General features: G+C 48.7%; 1 long non-coding RNA gene across 1 annotated transcript; it reads left to right on the top strand.

Annotated features, from left to right (window-relative positions):
• The first annotated feature begins 659 nt into the window (after positions 1 to 659).
• On the top strand, positions 660 to 4192 carry LOC132492604 (uncharacterized). The gene is made up of 2 exons (XR_009532833.1): positions 660 to 906; positions 3505 to 4192. It is a non-coding gene; the product is annotated as an uncharacterized LOC132492604 (long non-coding RNA).
• Positions 4193 to 22875: the final 18683 nt, after the last annotated feature.

Below are 22875 nucleotides of genomic sequence, written 5' to 3'. Positions count from 1 at the left end.
CCGTGAGCCTCTCCTGCCCCACGTGCCCTAGGACAAGATGCTCCCATGGGGCACAGCTGTGTCTGGATCCCAAGTCCCTTGACTGCACGCCTTGGGTCACTCAGCGGCAGACACCTGCGTGTCCAGAAAACGGAGGCGTTTAATGAAAAAGAGGAAGGAGGGGGAGGAACCGGAGGGGACAGGAATTCCCAGGAGGCCTGCGGGGAAGGCGAAGACAGAAACCCGCGCGCCGCGTGCATCTGTGAAAATGCTGCAGGTGCGGACGGGAGGCGCCCCCCCCCCCCCCACGACAGACTCAGCACAGGGCTTCCCCCAAGTCGCAGCCCTGGGCACACACAGAGCCCACTCCGGGGACGGGAAAAGGGGAAAACCTTAAGTCACGGCAGCAGAAGCAACGGAGGTGGCCCTAGCTGGCTTGTGTGTCGCCGTCCGTCCTCCACGGGGAGAAGGCCCCATGCCCCGGCCTGGGGTGGTTTCCATCCGACCCAGCGGATCGTGACCAAAGCGGGGCTCTCCCCACCGCTCCGCGCCCAGAAGCCCCTCCCTTTCTCCGGGCGGTGGCGACTGTTCCCAGGTGAGCCGCTGGGTGGCGCTGTCGGCAGTAACGGAGGATGCCGCGGGCTCGCGGCGGCTAGAGAGGCGGCCTGGGGCGTGGAGCTTGGAGCTTCGCCGGGAAGACCGTGGCTCGTGGGGTTCCAGGGACCCACCCGCAGTCTGAATGCGAAACGAATGCAAACTCAGGGCGCCAGCTCTTGGCTGGCTTCAGCGTGAGGCTCCAGAAGAGGGTCTGTCCAATCTACATACGACGAGAGGGCCCGAAAGGCGGCGGCCTGTTTGCGAGTCTCTGGGGAAACTGGTCCCTTGAGATTATAGGATTGACTCGGGTTTCTCTGGCTCCGGAGTCCAGTAAGTACACTTGTTTCTCATTTCGTTCTTTGTTCGGTGAACAGTGTATGTTTGTTCAATAAATAAAAATGGGAAGGCGGGATCCACAGGGAAAAGAGAGAAGAGAAGGTACACCTGAAGCAGGTAAACTGTGTGGGAGGTCACAGCCATGCGATGCTGAGGCTGCCCTGGGAATGATTCCACCAGGCTCTCTGGGCTGGAGAAGGAGCCCCGCCTCCATCAGTCCCAGCCTGTCAGACCCTCAGTCAGTTTCCCTGTAAAATGGGCACACTGACCAATGCCCTGCCCATCTCAAAGGGAAAACGGACACTAGGCAAGGACAGACTTTGTAAATTGTTGTGTGCTCAGTAAGTGTCGAGAATTATTAATAGCCTCACCCCAGTCATCATTACTGGCAAATCATTGCCCTGTGATCCACAAAACCTCCCCGAGGCAGCAAAGACCACCAAACCCACATCCTGGCTGCTTCGGCTGTACACAGACATCAGTTTGGTGATAAGATGAAGCTCTGGTGTTTGCACTTTGCAGCCACATTTCCTGGTAATTTGTATGTCCGTAGTTTGAGGGGATTTCAACCTGGAGCCATATAGGGGCTGGGATCAAAAATATGGAAAGGGGTGCCCAGACGCAGTGACCTTTCCAGATACATGGACCCTCTTTCAGAGGTTACGATGCCATAAGAGGCCCGCCAACCTCACCCCACCCGCGTCCTCTGCATGTGACCCTGTTGGCTGCATTTGCCCAGGTCCTTATAGTTCCCCTCTACCACCACCACCACCTGATGTGGGCGGCAAGCTCTAAAAGTCAGAAGGAAAACGAGGCAGGGTGCACTGTCCCTGTGCAAATAAGTTACATGTTTGCAGCACTCTCTAGACTTTGCATTTCACTCACTCAGAAGAAGACAAATGGCCCCATTTCAAAAATGGGCAAAAGGCTTGGATAAACATTTCACCAAAGAAGGTATATGAATGGCCAATAAGAACATGAAAAAGTGTTTAATAGCTCTAGTCATCAGCAAATTAAAACCATGATAAGATACAACTGCCTACCCACTGGCCTGTTACACTAAAGGATGACCACAGCAGGTGCTGGTGAGGGTGCGGAGGGGCTGGAACTCACACACTGCTGGTGGGAGTATAAAAAGGTATAACCACTTAGAAAACCAGTTTGACAGTTGCTTGAAAAATTCAGCATACACCTACAGGCGATCTAGCCATGCCGCTTTTAGGTATTTACTCAGCAGGAATTAAAATACTGATTCACACAAAGACTTGTGCTCAGGTGTTCATTGCAGCTTTCTTTATAATAGCCAAGAAATGGAAACAGCCCAAACTTCCATCCATGGTGAGTGAATGAAACAAAATGTGGTCTGTTCAATGGAATGCTACTCAGTAATTAAAAAAAAAAAGTGAGCATGTACCTACAGAGACTAATCGACATACAAGAAGCCAGACAAGGGACTTCCCTGGTGGTGCAGTGGTTAAGAATCAGCCTGCCAGTGCAGCGGACACGGGTTCGAGCCCTGGTCCAGGAAGTTCCCACATGCCCCGGAGCACCTAAGTCCGTGAGCCACAACTACTGAGCCTGTGCTCTGGAGCCCATGCTCCGCAACAAGAGAAGCCACCACAATGAGAAGGCTGCACACCGCAACTAGAGAAAGCCCGCGCACAGCGACGAAGACCCAGCGCAGCCAAAAATAAATAAATAATTTTTTTAAAAAAATAGCCAGACAAAAAGGACCCCATACTATATGATTCCATGTATATAAAATTCTAGAAAATGTAGTTGAATCCATAGTTAGAGCCAAATCAGTGGTTGCCTGGGGCCGGGGGCGGTGTACAGAGAAAAGCAGCAGGGAGGGATTACACAGGGGCACAAGAAAACTTTGGGGAGTGATGGATGTTTTCATTATTTTGATTAATGTGATGGTTTCATTGTGCATATTCATGGGTCAAAGTTTATCAAAGTGTATACGTTAAATACATGCAGTTTATTGTATGCCAATTGTACCCCAATAAAGCTGTTAATATTGTTTAATTTTTAAAAAGGAACAAACTCACAGGGAACTCCACTGTACAGTAGAAACTAACACAACATTGTAAAACAACTATACCTCAATAAAAAAAAGTTTTTTTAAAAAGGAACAAACTATCGATACACATAATAACATGGACGATTTTCAAAATCATTATGCTGAATGCAAGGAACCAGACATAAAAGAGAACGCACTGTGCGGTTCCAGTAATCTAAAATCCTCAAAAATGAAAATACTCAGTAATAAACAGCTTATCAGTGGTTGCCTGGGGACAAGGGTGAAAGTAGGGATGAATTACAAAGGGGCACAAGGAAACTTTGGGGGGAGGGAAGTATGTTCCCCGACCAGGGATGGAACCTGTGCCCCCTGCATTGGAAGTGTGGAGTCTTAAGCACTGGACCGCCAGGGAAGTCCCAATGTAGGCATGTGTTGAAACTCATCAGCCTTATTGGTGATATGGAAAGCGTTTAGTGGTCTGGATAGAAGATCAAACCAGCCACAACATTCCCTTAACCCAAAGCCTAATCCAGAGCGAGGCCCTAACTCTCTTCATTTCTTTGAAGGCTGACAGATGAGGAAGCTGCCAAAGAAAAGTGACGCTATCAGAGACGGGTTCGTGAGGTTGAAGGAAAGAAGCCGTCTCCACCACGTGAAAGTGCAGCGTGAAGCAGCAAGTGCTGATGTAGACGCCGTAGAGCCCAAGAGATCCAGCTCAGAGAATTCACGAAGGTGGCTGTGTAATAAGGAAGACCTTTGTATTCTATTACAAGTTAATCACTAAAAGGATGTTTCCCAGAAGCTTAAATGATACATAATGGCCCATCTCTGGGAACCCTGCCCCCCAGGTAGTGAGCATTCAGCTAAAATACCTGCCGTTTAGCTCCCAGGAAACATCCTGACCAAGCCCACCTGTGAATGGCTGCAGGAAGGAAGAAATTAGCCTGTCCCCTCTGGAGGCTGACTGAACCAGGACTTTACTCCCACCCCTTTCGGTAGAAAAGAAGTCTGAATTCTAACTAGGGGAAGATGGCTCCTTGGGACACGAGTCTACCATCTTCTGAAGCCAGCCAGGAGCCTTGCTGCTTGTGGCCTGCAGGCCCCAGATTGGGGAATTTTCTGGTAAGGCCCGGGCAGCTGCTGGGACCACTTGTCCTGAGACTCCTTCAAAATTCCCTGAAGCAGCACTGGCGGCCCCTTGGCAAATGGCGCAGGGAATTGGCATCTGGGAGCCGACGGGCTCAGTACAGTAGGGTAAGTCACTCTGGTGTACAGCCAGAAATTTTATTTCCTCTGTTTGGGGCTTTTTTTTTTCTCCAGAATAAGCCAATTTGCTTTGTATTTGAGTGGGGTACCCTGTTGGAGAGAGGAATTAGTTGCTAGACTTGTACCTGATCTGTGAACCAGTTCGTTTGTTTCTTTGGATGCTAGCATTTGCGTGTGCCATTTGTGTTTTGTTTATCTGGTATTTCTTCTGTCTTTAAAAGTTGGGGAATGTTTCAACTGTCCCTAAAGAAAGTCCTCTGGGGTGCATTTTGGATAAGCGGTCTGATTACAGCTGTGAACCCATGACTGACAGGAAGATGATATTTTATTGTTACAATGTGTGACTGCAGTACCTGTTAGGGTCTCCAGGAGTGGCTTAGGCAGGCTTATCTTGGGACCCTGTGCACCATGTACTGTCACCCTTGCTGTGTTAATTACATCGTTTGTGGTCTCCTGTATCATTGGCCTGGCCAGGGAGTCACATTGCATGGGGGTTGGGTTGATGGTTCTTGTGATATGTAAAACCCCGAGACAAAACTTGAGGGTTTATTTAGGGTTTTCTGTTTGTTCTTTGGGTTTCTCGTTTCATTTTTGTTTTGGTAACACTTCTCCATTTACAGACTGATGTCAAATTGAGGAAAAGAACCAAAAAACCTGTCTGCTCTTGTCCAAAAGTGGGACATTCCCAGGGAAAAGAGAAAGTTTCCACTTGGTTCTAAAATCACCAAAAGGGGCCTCCCTGGTGGCGCAGTGGTTAAGAGTCCGCCTGCCGATGCAGGGGATACGGGTTCGTGCCCCGGTCTGGGAGGATCCCATATGCCGCGGAGCGGCTGGGCCCGTGAGCCATGGCCGCTGGGCCTGCGCATCCGGAGCCTGTGCTCCGCAACGGGAGAGGCCACAACAGTGAGAGGCCCACATACCGCAAAAAGAAAAAAAAAATAAAATAAAATCACCAAAAGCCCCATCCCAGAATTCAGCCCAGTTGGTTGATGCCAAGGCAAAAAGGCATCCTTTTAATGAATGGTTAGAGATGATCAGTTGCTATTTATGGTTTCACGGTGGCCTTTGAGTGGCTCTGTAGCTATTCTTTGAAGACGTGAGGAAGAATGATAAAATCCTCTATGTGAAAGCATTTGTGCTCTTATATCAGGGTGGGAGAAAGTCAGACAATTGTCACCATATGGTAAGAGAAACCCAAGGGAAAATCTGTCATACAGGAAGAAAAGAAAGGGAACAAGGTTTAGGATATGGTGCTCCAACCTCTGGCCAAGCTGGCTGTCCCAGCTGCTCCAGCTGTTATGCCAACATACCCACCCCTCCCACTGCCTCTCGTTCCCATCCAGCCCCAATTCCCGACACTGGGGCTCAGGAAGCTGTGGTACTGGCTCCCCCTCCTTGTAGGGATTGATTAGAAAATCCTGTGTTAGTTCCTGGGACACAGGGACCTGGCCTGGTATCGTGATCTAAGACCCAATAGGGCACCCAATGTGGGCCAGGAGCCACTCCCAGGGCAGGGCAGTTTCCCTTCCATCATTGTCCTATAGGGGCCTAAATGCAGTGCGAGCTTGGAATCCATAACAGCTACACTAAAGAACAGATTTTCAGTGTAGACGAAATGCCTTATATTGGAAGAAGATGCCACCTAGGAATTTCATAGCTAGAGGGGAGAAGTCAATGCCTGGCTTCAAAGATTCTAAGGACAGGCAGACTCTCGTTAGGCTAATGCAGCTGGTGACTTTAAGTTGAAACCAGTGCTCACTTACCATTCCCAAATTCCTAGGACCCTTAAGAATTATGCTAAATCTACTCTGCCTGAGCTCTATAAATGGAACGACAAGGCCTGGATGACATGACATCTGTTTACAGCATGGTTTACTGACTATTTTAAGCTCATGGTGAGACCTACTGTTCAGAATAAAAGATTCCTTTCAAAGTATTACTGCCCATTGACAATGCACCTGGTCACCCATCATCTGATGGAGACGTACAGTGACATTAATGTTGTTTTTATGCCTGTTAACACAATGCCTGCAGACTATGGATTAAGGAGTCCTTTTGACTTTCAAGTCTTACTATTTAAGAAATACATTTCATAAGGCTATAGCTACCATAGATAGAGATTCCTCTGATGGAACTGGGCAAAGTCCATTGAAAACCTTCTGGAAAGGACTCACCATTCTAGATGCCATTAAGAACATCCATGATTCATGGGAAGAGGTCCAAATATCAACATGAACAGGAGTGTGGAAGAAGCTGAGTCCAGCCTTCATGGATGACTTGGAGGGGTTCAAGACTTCAGTGGAGGAAGTCACTGCAGATGTGGTGGAAACCGTAGGAGAACTAGAATTAGAAGTGCAGCCTAAGGATGTGACTAAATTGCTACAGTCTCATGATAAACCTTAAATGGGTGAGGATTTGCTTTTTTAAAAACTTTTATTTATTTAATTTATCTATTTTTGGCTGAGTTGGGTCTTTGTTGCTGTTCTCATGGGCTTTCTCCAGTTGCAGCGAGCAGGGGCTACTCTTCGTTGTGGCGTGCAGGCTTCTCATTGCAGTGGCTTCTCTTGTTGGAGAGCACAGGCTCTAGGCGCACGGGCTTCAGTAGTTGTGGCACGCAGGCTCAGTAGTTGCAGCTCGCGGGGTCTAGAGCACAGGCTCAGTAGTTGTGGCACATGGGCTTAGCTGCTCTGCGGCATGTGGGATCTTCCCGGACCAGGGATCAAACCCGTGTCCCCTGCATTGGGAGGTGGATTCTCAACCACTTCGCCACCAGGGAAGCCCCGAGGATTTGCTTCTTATGGATGAGCAAAGAAAGTGGTTTCTTGAGATGGAATCTGTGAAGATTGTTGAAACAACAATGAAGGATTTAGGATATGACATCAACTTAGTTGATAAAGCAGTGACAGGGTTTGAGAGGATTGACTCCAATTTTGAACAAAGTCCTACTTTGGGTAAAATGCTATCAAACAGCATTGCCTGCTACAGAGAATTCATTCATGAAAGGAAGAGGCAGTGGATGAGGCACACTTCACCGTGGTCTTATTTTAAGCAATTGTCACGGCCACCCCAGCCTTCAGCAGCCACCACCCTGATCAGTCAGCAGCCTTCAACATCGAGGCGAGACCCTCCACCAGCAAAAAGATTGTGATTTGCTGAAGGCTCAGATGAGGGTTAGCATTTTTTAGCAAGAAAGTATTTTTTAGTTAGGGTGTGTACATTGTTTTATTTTATTATTATTATTTTCTCTTCTGGCTGAGCCGCACGGCTTGTGGGATCTTGGTTCCCCAACCAGGGATTGAACTCAGGGCCCCGGCAGGGGGAGTGCAGAGTCCTCACCACTGGACTGCCAGGGAACTCCCTGTACATTGTTTTAATCTTAGTGCTGTTGCACGCATAACAGACTGCAGTATAGCATAAACATAACTTTTACATGCACCGGGAAACAAATTCATGTGACTCGCTTTATTGCAGTATTCGCTCTATTGAGGTGGCCTGGAACCAAACCCACAGTGCCCTGAAGTATGCCTGTACTAGTTTTGGTGTGATCGGTTGCTCAAAATGTAGTTAGCGATAGGCAAAAGCACTAGACCTGAGACCCAGGGCAGAGTTGCAGTTCCTGCTCTTCCCCTGGTTGCTGTGTCACTCCACACTTTGAGCCTGGTTATTGTCCTAGTCAATTCAGAATCAATAACAAGGATACCATAGATTGGGTAGCTTACCCACCATTTACTTCTCACATTTCTGGAGGCTGGAAACCCAAGACCAAGGTGCCAGCAGATCCAGTATCTGGGTGAGAGCCGCCTTGTCACTGTGTCCTCACGTGCTGGAGAGAGAGCTCTGATCTTTCTCCTGTGAAGACACTCATCCCATCATGGGGGCCCCAATCGCATAATTTTATGTAAACTTAATTATCTCCCAAAGACCCCACCACCTAATACATCCAAGGGGGGTAAGGACTTCAACATATGAATGTGGGCGGTGGAGGGAGGAACATAACAGTTGTCTTTTTTTTTTAAATAGCATGAAAATACTACTTGCCTCACAAGTTTGTTTAAAGGGTCAAGCGTGTACAGCGCACCCAGTGCTGGGCAAGGCCCAGAGAAGAGTCTTAATAAATAAATGCCAGCATCTTCTCTGACCACACTTTTCCCACCCCATTGTCCCACTTGACAATGGACCATCCCCTCCGTCAAATGAACTTGAAGAGCCTGCCCGCAGGGTTGCTGCAGGAATCATATGGGAGTGTGTTTGGAGAGGCTTTGTAAACCAAAGCAGCACATGAGGGCTGTCATTAGCGGGTCAGGGCCTGTCTCAGGACAGTGTGCGCTGTGGGTTCCTCTAGGGAGGCTCAAATCGGGGCGCCTCAGGAGTCACTGCGCTCACGTGGACGGAGAGAGAGCGGCGGAGAGACTTGTCCACGCTATTGACATCAGGCCCACACATTACCTATTGCCGAAGAGTTGGGGCTTTATAAAGCTCAGACTCCAAGGTAGAGAAAGGCATGTGACTCCACAGTCAGGAGACGCTGAGGTCACTGCATGGGCCAAAGATACAGAGAGGAAGCAAAAATGCCCAAAATAAAAGACCTTTCCTAACCACTTCCGAAGAAAGCAGCAGAGTTTCGCTGAGCTGTGAGGTCTGCTCCCTGCCCTGAGCCGTCCAGGGGCTCTGCCCTCGGGTCTTCCTGAAATGGGAGCCGGGCTGGGCAGGGTCAGGTCCGGTAAGCACGCAACCCTCTGAAATCATGTCCTGGCAGCAGGCAAGGAAATTCGCAAACCGGGAGGGAAAGAGGAAAGAAAACAACCATGACTTGGTCAAATCATGCCCCAGGTCCCTGCGTGCAGAGTTTGGCTCTCTGAAAATTTTGTCTCAAAATCTGATTTTCCTTTTTCCCCACCTGTATTCCTTTATTCCCAAATACCTGGACAAAGCCATAAATGAATACATTTGAAAAGCAGGCTGTACAGCAACGAAACTGAGTGAAGAACAGCTATATAAATCAATATGGATCAATGTTAGGCGTATAACATGGAACCAAAAAAGCATGTCACAAAACTAGGATGTACACCGTTCTAATAAACCTCAAAATAAATAGGACTGAACAATTCCCATTTACAGATTCATAATTCACAGCAATACTATTTTTAAAAAGGTAAAATAGTGATAGAAGTTCAACTTTGAATATTTATTACCTCTGGGAGGGAGGGGGTAGATAGGGAAAAAGTATACAGGTGGTGCACTTTCATGGCTAACACTGTTATTCCTGGGTGGGTAGTGGGGTCGCAAGCTCACATCATTATCATATTCCATCACCTACGTGTTTCACATACTCTCTTAAAATCTGGATTCCGTTTATGCAATTTTCCTATAATATTTTCCACAGGAGTGAATATAAACATATTAAAGAATTTTGAAAAATTAAAAGGGAGAAAATCTTCCACAGTCCTACTATTTCAGCTTTCCCTCTGCAATGGGTCTCCTTTTTACCCGGTCATAATCACACTGTACATAATTTCTGCTTTCTGTTCTTCATTTGGAAAACTGTTTATAATAGTACCTGAAAATCTTCAAAGTCATCCTTTTTCATGGCCACATCGTGGAATATCTATACTTCATGAAAATTCCAGGAATATCAATGACTTCTGTATAGTATACATAAATTTAAAAGAAAATAAATATGCTGTTGTATGAGTCTCCTAGGGCTGCCATATCAAATTACCACAAACTGGACTGAAAACAGTAGAAAGTTATTCATTCACAGTTCTGGAGATCAGAAGTCCAAAATCAAGGTGTCAGCGGGTCTATGCTCCCATCAAAGGATCTAGGAAAGAAGCCTTCCTTGTTTCTCTCATAGCTTCTGGTGATTCCTGGCAGTCTTGGATTCCTCAGCTTGTAGCTGATCACTCTCATCTCTGCCTCTGTCTTCTTATCTTCATATCCCCTTCTTCTCAGTGTGTCTCTGTGTGTCCTCCTCTTTTTTTTTTTTTTTTCCTGGCTGTGTGGTGCGGCTTGTGGGATCTTAGTTCCCCGACCAGGGATCGAACCCAGGCCCACAGCAGTGAAACCACCGAGTCCTAACCACTGGACCACCAGGGAATTCCCTTCCTCTTCTTATAAAGACACCAGTTATTGGATTTGGGAGGGCCAACCCTAATCCAGTAGGATCTCAACCTAATTACATTTGCAGAGACCCTCATTCCAAATAAGGTCACACCCTGAGCTTCTGGAAGGACACGAATTTGGGGAGATACTATTTGACCCACTCCGGCTGCCTTCTGCAAAACTCTGAAATGCCAAACACTGGCTTTTAAACAAGGTGTCAATGGGCTGCCACAAGCCAACCAACCCAAGTGTGCTGGCTGTGGCCTCTTAATCATATCGTAGAAAGTTGGCACCAGAAGAGACCTTGGAAATCTGTCCAAACTTCTCATTTCATCAATGAGGAATTTGAGAGCCAGTGGAGAGGTGATTCATCCCAGGAGGCTCCAGTTTCCAGGTACAGTCGAGGAGTCTGCCTCAGGCCAATGTTAACTGGGCCCAGAATAAACTCCAGCCTCCATCTCAAAGAGCTATTTCAGGATTGTGTTATTTACCTACTGGCAAGTAACATTAGCACACCATTCCTTAAAACACTTCTACAATCACACGGCTGCTGTGGGTCAGGAATCTGGACACAGCTTTGCTGTCCTCTGCTCAGGGTCTCTCACAAGGCTGTAGTTGGCCAAGGTTGAGGTCTTGTCTGAAGGCTCAGCTCAGGGAGGATCCACTTCCAAACTCACTTCTCTGGTTGTCAGCAGGATTCAGTTCCTTTGGGGTTGTTGGACTAATGAGGGCCTTAGATCCTAGCTGGCTTTTGGCTGAAAGCCACCCTCAGTTTCTTGACTTAAGCAATAGAAATTAATTTTTTCGCAGTTCTGGAGCCTGGAACTCTGAGATCAAGGTGTGAGAAATGTTGGTTTCTTCTGAGGCCTCTCTCCTTGGCTTACGGATGGTCACTAAATTAGGTTCCTGAACCCAATTCTAATTGGGGGGGGCAGTGGCCCCCCATACCAACAAACAATCCTCAGACACCACCAGGGTATCTTACAATTCAACTCAACTCTAACATGTCTACCCAGAGATAGCTTCAGATCCCACAGGTTAAGGATTCAGTCCTACAAGACTGCCCCTCTCCCCCACTTCAGACACAGTTAGTTTGCTAGAGCAGCTCACAGAACTCAGAGAAACATTTTACTTACTAGATGGCTGGCTTATTACAAAAGAATGTAACTCAAGAACAGCCAGGTGGAAGAGATGCACAGGGCAAGGTATATGGGAAGAGATGGGGCCCTTCCATGCCCTCTCCAGGCACACTGTAGCTCCCTAACCAGGGATCGAACCTACACCCCCTGTGTTGGAAGCACAGAGCCTTAACCACTGGACCACCAGGGAAGTCCCCAGACGGACTCATCCCTGAAATCAAATGTCCCAGCCTTGCTGTGAGTACAAAAATGTGTTCATCAAGAAATTATTATATATATATGTGTAACTGAATCACTTTGCTGTACACCTGAAACTACGACATTGCAAGTGAAGTATACTTCAACTTTAAAAAATGGTTACAATTTTTTAAAAATTAAAAAATAAAAAGAAATTATGAACGAAAAGGTCCTATTATATAGCACAGGGAACTATATTCAATAACCGGTGATAAACCATAATGGAAAAGAATTTGAAAAATAATGTATATACATGTATAACTGAATCACTTTGCTGTACAGCAGAAATTAACAAAACATTGTAAATCAACTATACTTCAATACAATAGATTTAAGAAAAAAAAAAAAGGGTGTTATGGAACCAAAGCAGGGAGGATGGTGCCATCATAAGAGGAAAATCCTGCAGGTCCCATAGGTGCTACCTGGCCAGACAGCCTTCAGAACTGCAGTCTGCTGCCCGAAAGAATGTCTCCATCACTCTGATGACAGTTTTCTTTCTCTGTGTGGGTGATGAGAACAGCTCACTTTTATGGCCAGAATCTTCCAGAACTGAGCAGAAGTTATCCCTTTCTTTAAGGCTTACATGCTCTATTTCTCCCAACTCCTCACCACCCTCTTTAGTTTCTCCCCAACGCTGAGGCCAAGTATTAGTTACCACTATGTCATAATCCCTGAATTGTTTTTTCTTCTAATAGAGAAATAGTTCTCTGAGCCAGACTCTTCTCAAAAATGGGAAAAGGACCTCAGAGCCGCCAACTCAGGGGAGCCTCTGATGGACTCTGACCTGACAAAGACAGTGTACGAAATGCAGAAGGGGGCCCACAACGTGGTTGTGTACCTTTGTGCATTCACCTCCTCATGTGTGTGAATGGCTCACCCCAGGGTTGCGCAGTGAACAGTCTGCACAGCTGTTCAGTGTATCCCGGAGAAAGATAAGATACAGCAAGAAGGATACAGATGTGGCCAGCGGACGATGGCCCCCACATGGGGCTGGGAAAGTGTGCTAAGGCTGACAAAGGAGCCCTTTCAGCTTTACTAGGAGAGAGAAGAGGAATGAGGAGGGCTTGGGAGGCAAAGCACAGAAGGAGATGAAGGCCTTTAACTCCTTCCTCCATTCATCTTCACCAAAGCGCGTGAAGCTCAGAGGGGAGGGTCAAAGCAAGCATCAGGAGGCCTCTGGTGGGCGAGGTGAGCCATGTGCACCTTGCCCTTGTTCCTGCAGGGGCTGGGGCTGCGGAGGACCCCGGAGTCGGGAGGGAGCCCGGCACAACTGGCCCCCCTGGGTGAGGCCTCGCCTCCACACTCCCTGTCACAGTGAGAAGCAAGTTTCTGGACAGTAAGAGACAGAGACCAAATGGCTTTGTGTTCCCTTTATTTCCCGACCTCCGGCCTCGCCCTGGGCCACAGGGTGAACCTCGATGGGTGCCCGGGACCTGCAGCCAAACTCGGGGGCAGCACACCAGAGAGCGGCTTGGAGACCCTCTGTTCTTCCCCTGGGGCAGGAAGCGGGCCCACAGAGATGCGCCGCCGTGATTCTGCTGCGTCTGTAATAATGAAGAGCAAGTGTCCTGGGTTTGAACTGTCCAACAGAAACAGTAAAATGCCAGCGAACTTTGTGGACCCAGAGGGGCTCCTGCTGGAGATCCTGCCGGCAGGAGGCAGGGCGTCCTCCTTCTCTGCCCGGCACGTTTGCTGGGAAAAGGGACCACAAACCGTGTGAGGGTCCAGACTAGACAGGGGTCCAGCTTAGCTCCGTCTGCCCCCGGAGGAGCGAAGCTTATTGCACAGTGAGTGCCGCGGCCTGGGGCGGGGTGCTGAGCGGCCAGGGGGCTCCCGGGGCAAGTCCACGGACTTATTCAGAGGAGGGGCTGGGATGAGCACCGCGTGCGGGGACAGAAACGGGGTCCTGGGAAGGGACCGAGGCGAGCAGGGCGCCGTCCCTCCCTCCCGGGGCTCCGAGTGTACTCACCCCGAGTGACCACAGGGCATTAGCTCCAGTAGCTCGGGACGGTGAGGTCCTTCCCGGCACAGGATCAATAAACGCTTCAGGGAAGACGTGCGTTGATTCTTAGCCTGGAACTCAGGTGGACATAAAGAGGGGGAGACCATCGGAAGCAGAGGGCGCTGCCAAGACAAATTCCAAGTGCCAAAGGCACGACAGGGAAGGAGCGTATGTAGGAATTCTTCGAAGCAGAAGCCGAGCTGGGTCTGCCATCACCCCAGTCATTCTCCCCCTGCTTAGTCCTCTCCCCCAGGCCCCTGGCCACACCCGGCCGTCCTCGGGAGGCGCCTGCCTTGTCCCTCCGCACAAAGCTTTGTTCCTGCTGTTCCCTGCCTGGAGGGATCTGGGGCCTCAGCTCCCCAGGTCCTTTCCTCCTGTTCAGACTCTCCTGTCTTTCAAAGTCTAGCTCCGAGGTCACTTTGGTAAAGCTGTCCAAGATTCTCTGTCAGAACCCCAGGCCTGCTCGTGTGTGTGTGTGTGTGTGTGTGTGTGTGTAAGTACAGGTCATCTGGCTCCCCAGTAAAATGCCACCAGCCGGTTGGGCTGTGCTCTGGGGCGCCCCGGCTTTCTGCTTACCACCTTCTCCCGGCACCTGGCTCTAGGAGGGCCCTTGGTGGCGCTGGTTACTGCTCCTGACTGATTTGCTGAATCGCAGCCAAATGAGCAGATTCCACGTCCCGGCTTTAGTGGTGACTGGCTCTGGGTCCTTGGACAGGTTACCTAGCTGTTCTGCCTCAGTTTCCTAATCTGTGAAGAGATCTTACAGGGTCTATGTGAAGACTGAATGACATTGTGCACTGAAAGTGCATGTAGACTGTTATTATCTTTCTTGGGGCCATGCCTCACTGCTTGCAGGATCTTAGTTCTCCGATCAGGGATTGAACCCAGGCCCTTGGCAGCGAAAGTGCGGAGTCCTAACCACTGGACCGCCAGGGAATTCCCTGCTATTATCATTTATATTTACTTGTTATGTATGTATAACATATATTTTTAAATCTGTCTTTACGATTCCAAAGTCCCTGTCCCCTGGAACCCAGAGATAAGAATTTGCTTCAAGGACTGCAGTGGAGCGAAAGAGGCTGGCCTGTCCTTGGGCTCCCAGCGCCCTGGGACTGTTCTGGAAAGACAAAGGCGTACCTGTCATCCTCTTTGCAGCTCAAACCACAGGTCAGGCTTTTAGAAACCCATAAAATATTCAAGGCAAGGCCTTTGTCACACCATAGCGGGTCAACATTATTATAAATAAATGAAAATTATCATTCATAACAGTAAAGGGGATGAGAGACAGGTGACTTGATTATGTAGCCCTGACCCAACCCGAGTGCAGAGAAGGGAGAAGTCACAGGATTTAATGAAGAGTCTAAACATTAGGAATTTGAGAAAAAAGACTCTTGGCTTTAGAGAAACCATCCATGACTGCACTGCTTGTGGAGAAAATGGCCCTTGGGTCTTGGTGGGGAGGGCTGTCCCCCATCCCACCCCAGGCACTGCACTGCTCTGGGTTGGGTCCATTCTGGAGGCCGTGCTTTCAGGGAGATAGTGGTAAGTGGTAAGAAACCCGACCAGGATGAGGTCAGGTCTGGGAACCGAATCCCAAGAGCATGAGCTGATGGAATCGAGGCCATTTGGTCCAAATCAAAGAATGTGGCAGGCTCAACTGGGCAGAAAGTGATACTTGAACCTGGGGGCGGGGGGGGGGCAAGTAGGACAGAGATCTAACTCCATAGTCAGATGTCAGGGAGACCTGGTGAGGCAGCAAAGCATCCTAGCACCCCCACTGTTCAGGCACAAGGCCGGTGACCACCAGCCAGGGTTCAAGTTACCTATAGAAAGTACTACGGCCTTGTAACCTTTGGCAGTGGATGTATGGGCTGTCGTAAACAGTTGACCTCCGGGAGAGCAGAGAGCCTCTCAAGACCCTCTCTGTATTCCCAACAGTACCTGGCACGTACAAGGCCCTCAATCACGTTGAGGTGCCTTTCCATTTTAAGATTACTTAGACTTTTTCAAGGACAATAAAAATAAATAAGAATGCTACTGGACTTCCCTGGTGGTCCAATGGTTAGGACTCCACGCTTCCACTGCAGGGGGCGTGGGTTCGATCCCTGGTTGGGGATCCTGCATGCCATGCAATGTGGCCAAAAAAAAAAAAAAATGCTACTAATAGAGACCTCACCAAAAAGGCTCCACTAATGTGGATGTAGAAATATCCTCTAAACACCCTTTCTTCATCTATGCAGCAAACACTCCATCACAAAAGGCACAAGAGGTCGGTTGTAACCACAGCACGTTTTTGACCTGGGAGTAACACATTTTCCACATATTCAGAACCAGCAGACAGTTTCTCCACTAGTAAGACTAGCCCAAGGGAAGCCCCTGAGGGAAGACTGTAGAGCAGTGCTAAGCAGGCTTTTCACATTTCCTCTTTTCTTGCCCTTACTTAGTTTTTACTATTAAGCTCTGTGAAAAATACTACTCTCACCCCCTGCATAATTATCAAAAGCACAAAAACATTCCAGATTTAGGAGCAGGGAGAAAGAGGCTGGGGAAGGAAATGGCAGGGTCTCCTAATAATGAGGATCTCTGGAGGCCACTACTTGGCTAGAAGCTTTCCCTGGTGTTATGGCCTGAATTGCATGTTCCCCCCGCCCCCCAATATTCATATGTTGAAGCCCTAATCCCCAGTACTGCTGAATGTGACTGTGTTTGGAGATAGAGCCCTTAAAGATGTGATTAACTTAAAATGAAGCCAGGCCTTGAGGGTGGGCCCTAATCCAACCTGACCTGTGTACTTAGAAGAAGGTGAAATGGGAACATAGAGAGACACGAGTGGTGCTCAGGCACAGAGGAGGGACCGCCACAGGGCTGAGAGAGACGGCGGCCATCTGCACGTCTAGGATAGAGGCCTCAGAAGAAACCAACGCTGCTGACGCCTTGATCTCAGACCTCCAGCCTCCAGAGCTGTGAGAACGCAAATTTCTGTTGTTGAAGCCCCCGAGTCTGTGGTTCTCTGTTGCAGTAGGCTGAGCAGACGAATGTACCTGGGATACTCCCTTTCACCCTTATAACCACTCTGATTATTTTGCAGAAGAAACCGAGGCTCACAGACGTCAGTTAACCTGTCCCAGTTCACACAGTGAGTGAGTGGCAGAGCCTGGATCTGGCATCAGGTTTGTGGGCTGAAAAACCTACATTCTGGGCTTCCCTGGTGGCGCAGTGGTTAAGAATCCGCCTGCCAATGCAGGGGACACGGGTTCGAGCCCTGGTCCGGGGAGATCCCATGTGCCGCGGAGCAACTAAGCCCATGTGCCACAACTACTGAGCCTGCGCTCTAGAGCCCACGAGCTGCAGCTACTGAGCCCACGTGCCACAACTGCTGAGCCCGCAAGCCACAACTACTGAAGCCCGCATGCCTAGAGCGCGTGCTCTGCAGCAAGAGAAGCCACCACAGTGAGAAGCCCGTGCACCACAACTAGAGAAAGCCCGCGCGCAGCAACGAAGACCCAATGCAGCCACCAAAAAAAAAAAAAAAAGGAAAAGTGAACCATAATGTAAACCGTGGACTCTGGGCGATAATGATGTTCAAATGTAGGTTCATTGCTTGTAGCAAATGTACCATCTGGTGGGGGATGGCGGTAGTGGGGAGGCTGTATGCTTGCCGGGGGCAGGGGATATACGGGAAATCTCTGTACCTTCCCATCAATTTTGCTGTGAACCTCAACAGGCTTTAAAAAATTGTCTATTAAAAAAACAACTGAGGAGTTCCCTGGCGGTCCAGTGGTTAGGACTTGGCGCTCTCACTGCCGTGGCCCTGGGTTCAATCCCTGGTCAGGGAACTAAGATCCCGCAAGCCCTGTGGCAAAGCCAAAAATAAAAAATAAATTTAAAAAACCTGAAGAAATCTTCAGGGCAACCTTGGTAGGTGTGTCTGGAACATGTTCCCTTGCCTGGGAGGGCTTCTGCAGCATGAGTGCCTCACTTGTGCCAACTACGAAGGAGCTGCACCTCCACCCCCCTCCCAACGCTGGGCTCCCCTGGGGCACCTGGAACCGGGAGGCCAGGACAACGTGGAGTCTCCGTGCACGCACAACCCCACAGCAGTCCTGCCCTGACCTGCTTCGTTCAGCTGAGCAAGGTTGGGATTTCCAAAAGGAACTTTCCTGGAGAAATGAAATTAAAAAGAGCTGAACTGAACTCAGAACTCCAACCGATACAGGAAGGATCTTGAGCTAGGCCAGGTTGGGACAGATGAGACCTTGTGGGGTGGATGAATGTCAGCAAGGACGCCGACATCAGAGAAGCGGGGAGGCAGCTGTATGTGAGGCAGGGAAGGAGACAGGAGAGGTCGGGGCGACATGAAATCCAGCACGGCGGGGTCCGCAAAGAACATCTTCTGGAAGGAGATGCCTCGTGTTCTGGATGCCTTTCTGCAAGGTACAGCCCTCCTCCACCTCGTGGCCTCCAGCTGCCCGTCTTCACGGTCTATTCCTAAATCTCCAGGAGGGTTTACTGAACTCATCACGTTCAGTGTGAGCTTCAGAAATGGAACAAGGCTGGTGGATGTTCCCTGGCGGTCCAGTGGTTAAGACCTCGTGCTTCCACGGCAGGGGGTGAGGGTTTGATCCCTGGTCAGGTCACTAAGATCCCCCGTGCCTCACGGTGTGGCCAAAATAAATACATAAATACATAAATAAAATAATAAAGAAGTTGAACAAGGGTGGAGTTTTACGTCTTCAGAAAGCAAGCACGCCTCCCCCAGTATCCTCCTTCACCTGGAGATTTGCAACATCTAGGGACACATTTAACATCCAAAGACCGTCAAAATGGAAGTTTTCCATCCATTTTACCTGAATCTAAAGGGAGGGGAGGTCCCAGGTGAAAACCTCAAGTGCAAGAAAATAGCAAAGCGTAAAAGGGAGCAAGGATATTTTTGCTAACAGAGCACAGATATTTTTGCCTTGATTAACTCAGGCTTGTCTCAGACACACAGACCCTGGTTCCCCTCCTGCCCCTGGGCTTGAGCTGATGTGCTTGTTCATGGCAACAGCTGGCTGCAGGCTCGAGCTCAGCCTGTCCTCCTGCCCTCGGCCTCCTGATGGACCTCTGGCCCAGCGCTACCAGCAGATTGCTGACAGCTAGAAGTCGGCCTCCTACAGGTCACATTCCCTCTGCTGGCACAAGGCACCGTTCTTTTTTTTTTTTTTTTTTTTTAACTTTATTTTTGGCTGTGTTGGGTCTTTGTTGCTATGCACAGGCTTTCTCTAGTTGTGGCGAGCGGGGGCTACTCTTCGTTGCAGTGCGCGGGCTTCTTATTGTGGTGGCTTCTCTTGTTGCAGAGCACGGGCTTTAGGCATGTGGGCTTCAGTAGTTGTGGCACACGGGCTTCTGTAGTTGTGGCACGTGGGCTCAGTAGTTGTAGCACTTGGGCTCAGTAGTTGTGGCACACGGGCTCAGTAGTTGTGGCTCACGGGCTCTAGAGCGCAGGCTCAGTAGTTGTGGCTCACGGGCTTAGTTGCTCCGTGGCATGTGGGATCTTCCCGGACCAGGGCTCGAACCTGTGTCCCCTGCATTGGCAGATGGATTCTTAACCACTGCGCCACCAGGGAAGCCCAGGAGGCACCATTATTTTATGGGTTCAGGAGCCTGTTACCCCAGCCATGAGCATGTGTGAAGCTCCTGCTCCAGGACTGAAGGCCACTCCTGGCTGAACGGAAGGCAGAAAACTGAGATTCAGTTTTCAGTTCACTGGAATTCAGGCTGTACCCTGCCCCCGGTGAATGCTCAAGCCCTTCTCGGCTCTTGTTGCAAATTCACCAACTTCCCCCACCTACTCCCTGATGACTAATCCACTACTTCCCTTCACACACACGCAGATTAGATGATTAACAGTCAGAAGATACTTATTCATCCAGTCACAGACCAATGCCAATTAGAGGAGGTTTTCTCACCTCCGTGGAACCCAACATAAATAGACAAGGATGGGGAGCTCACACAGGTCCACATCTGGAGGAAACAAAGGAGTTCATATCTCACCATGGATTTTCTTTTCTTTTCTTTTCAAATTTTTTGGCTGTGCTGCTCAGCATGTGGGATCTTAGCTCCCTGACCAGGGATCGAACCCGTGCCCCCTGCAGTGGGAGCATGGAGTCTTAACCACTGGACCGCCAGGGAAGTCTCCTCACCATGGACTTCTAAAATCTAAAGACATCCTCACGCAAAAGAAGGATTCATGAGAAATAAAAGATCTTCTCTGAAGATGAGTTGATTTTTGAAAAGTACTTATTGTCCACCTACAGCAAACAAGCCTTCCGAAATCGATAGAGAAATCAGACCATCCATCCGTGGTGACCTCACTGGTCTCTAAAATGAGCCAGAGCAATGACTATGCATTTAAATGGGAACAGTTTACTGTTTACCTTCCCTTAGCAAAAAGAATCTCATACTCAGAAACGATTTCTGCTGGTGTACAGTAATAAAACTTTTCTCCCATCTGAGCCCCAAGTGATGGAGAACCCTCAATTGGGGTACTTCCCTATTGTCACTCTTCCTGATGACTTTGCTGATTATATGTTCTGTATTCACTGCTGACGGCATGGAGCTGCTTTTTCAGAGAGCTAAGTCAACAGATCTGTCTCTAGGGGAAACTTAGTACCTAGGACAGAAACAGTCTGACACATTCCAGGAGACACCCAAGTATGGGACCCAAAGCAGACTCGTCAATTCTCTGTAACTCAGACCCCTTTGTGAGCTCCTAGGCAGCCTTGGAGTGGGTCCAAGGGGACACATTTTGCTAAAGGTGGTGCCGGTGACCTGAGAAGAAGAGAGAGGAAACACATGGGCTGAGTCAGGAGGCTTAGCTGCTTAAGTGCACGTGACTTTGGCAAATGGCCCAGCCTCTCCTGGGTTTTCTCATCTGGAAGAAGCCTACCTCAGAGGGCGGCTAAGAGGCTCCAAGTGGGAAAGATTATGAGGGTGAGACTGTTTTGCAAACCGTAAAGAGCTATATGAGTACAAACATACTCACATGTGTTGTCAGCACTCTTGATCTGGGGCGTGTTTCTTGTGCTGGGCGCTCGGTGCCTTACATGTATTAACTCCCTGCTGCGGACTGAATCGTGTCCCCCCAGATTTCACATGTTGAAGCCCTCACCCCCAGTGAGATGGTATTTGGAGATGGGGTCTTTGGGAATTAGCTAGGTTTAGATGAGGTCCTCAGAGTTCCCTTATCAGAAGAGATTCCAGAGAGCTTGCTTCCTCTCTCTCTCTCTACTTTTAATTAAAAAAAGAAAAGAACCCCCATTGCTTCACATCCTTGTCAACATTTGGTATTGTCCATGTTTTAAGACCAGAACTTTCTATATATCTTGCTCTGGCCATTAGAAAGTGGGAGGAGCTTTGTAAACTTGAAGAGTGTATTTGTGGGCGTTACCAAACCAAACTTGGTTCCGCGCACCCAGATGTGCAGCAAAGCCAATATATTGACACCGGGTTGTGGTGAAAGAAAGTACAGCATTTATTGCAGGGCCAAGCAAGGGGAACGGACAGCTCATGCTCAAAAAACCTGGACTCCCCAGTGGCTTTTAGGGAAGGGTTTTTAAAGACAGAGTGAGAGGGAGGGTCTGGGGCGTGTGATCAACTCATGGACATCTTTCTAATTAGTTGGTGAGGCGGTAACAAGGTGATCTCAGTTATCAGTTTTCTGGCTCCAGCCGGTCTGGGGTCTAAGTGCTGCTGGTGGTCTGAATGTAGTTAACTTCCTCCACTCGATGGGGGGCAGTTTGTCTCTGCAAAACAACTCAAGGATATGGTTCAAGATATTATCTATAGTCCTTGAGGAGGAACTAAAGGTCCTTGACTTTGTTTTATGGCTAAACTGTTATTATATTGTCTTGTTTCACTGTTTTCCTTTGTTTCTGCATTTTTAAATTCCTCTGATTAAGTCTGCTCTTTGGAACTTGGGGAAGACCTAGGAAGTTAAAGGTTTTTTACAAACAAGAGGTGGGGAACATGGGGGGAGTTTGTCACCAGGAAGGCCCCATAGTGTCCTGCTCGGTTTCATGGACACTGTGGTTGGTGCACTACACAGACTCTAACTTAAATTATCCCCTCATAACAACCTGTTTAGAGGCTGGGAAAAGTGAAGAAACTTTGGAACTAGAAATCAAACCCAGGTTTTTCTGGCTCCGTTTTTTTTTTTTTTTTCCACCCTGGCTAGGACCAGTGGGAAAAAAGAGTGTTGATAAGGGAAATTGTAAGCAGATAGGGTAGGAGGTCCTGGAGAAAGGGAGCCAGGAATGGTTTTCTTGATATAAGAGAACCCATTTTGGCCTAAGCCCTTTTGTGATCTAAGCCTGGCCACAATGCTTGCCCTTGAGTAGCTCTCACTAATTAATGATTTTAAGGGAACAAAGGAATGCAGGAACAGAGAAAAGGCAGTCAAACAATAGTGCAGTGATAAAGCAGAGTCCTAGTTTCTCCTCAAGGGGTATACATAATAATATATCCTTTTAAAAAATGTATTTCTTTTGGCTGAATGGCATGTGGGATCTTAGTTCCCTGACCAGGGAAGTCCCCCCAATATATCTTTGAGTTCTGCGGGAACAAGGTCCCCACCCACGTGGAGGACACAGAATGATGACGTTGACCCTCCCGACTTCAATCACCTAATAAGACTTGGACTCTGTCGACGTTAGCCCCAATGCTGTGCTAATAGTCCGCTGCTCAAGCCCCTTCATTAATATGTATGTCCCCTTAGCTTAAACCTTCCCCAGTTTTGCTGTTTGGGGAGACACTGCTTTGGGAAAGATCCCCAGTGTTCTCCTTCCTTGCTGCAAGTAATAATACATCCTTCTCCTGATCTTTGACTTGGTTGTGTCTATTGGCTCAACATCCACCAAGAGGTGAACCCAGCTTTCAGGGAACAAGATCTCTGTGCAGGAGACTATTGTCAACTCTTCTCATTGGTCAGAGCCCTCCAGGAAGCTCAGAAGATTCTGGTTCATGGTAGAATCCAGTGCTTCTGGCCCTGTAGGCTTGAGTGAACTGGGGGCAGGGCAGTTGGGGGAATGGGGGAAAGAAATCCTCCTTCAAATACTTCCTTCCTTCCACCTGCTAGAGGTCTCAGGAGATCACGCTCTCAGGCTCATAAAAGGCCTAAAGTAAGAATTAGGGGCCCAAGGAGACCTTCAAAA

Source organism: Mesoplodon densirostris, chromosome 6 (genome assembly GCF_025265405.1).
Source record: "Mesoplodon densirostris isolate mMesDen1 chromosome 6, mMesDen1 primary haplotype, whole genome shotgun sequence".
Classification (NCBI taxonomy): Eukaryota; Metazoa; Chordata; class Mammalia; order Artiodactyla; family Ziphiidae; genus Mesoplodon; species Mesoplodon densirostris.
The sequence above is the reverse complement of the archived record's forward strand: the minus strand, read 5'-3'. Positions and strand labels throughout refer to the sequence as shown.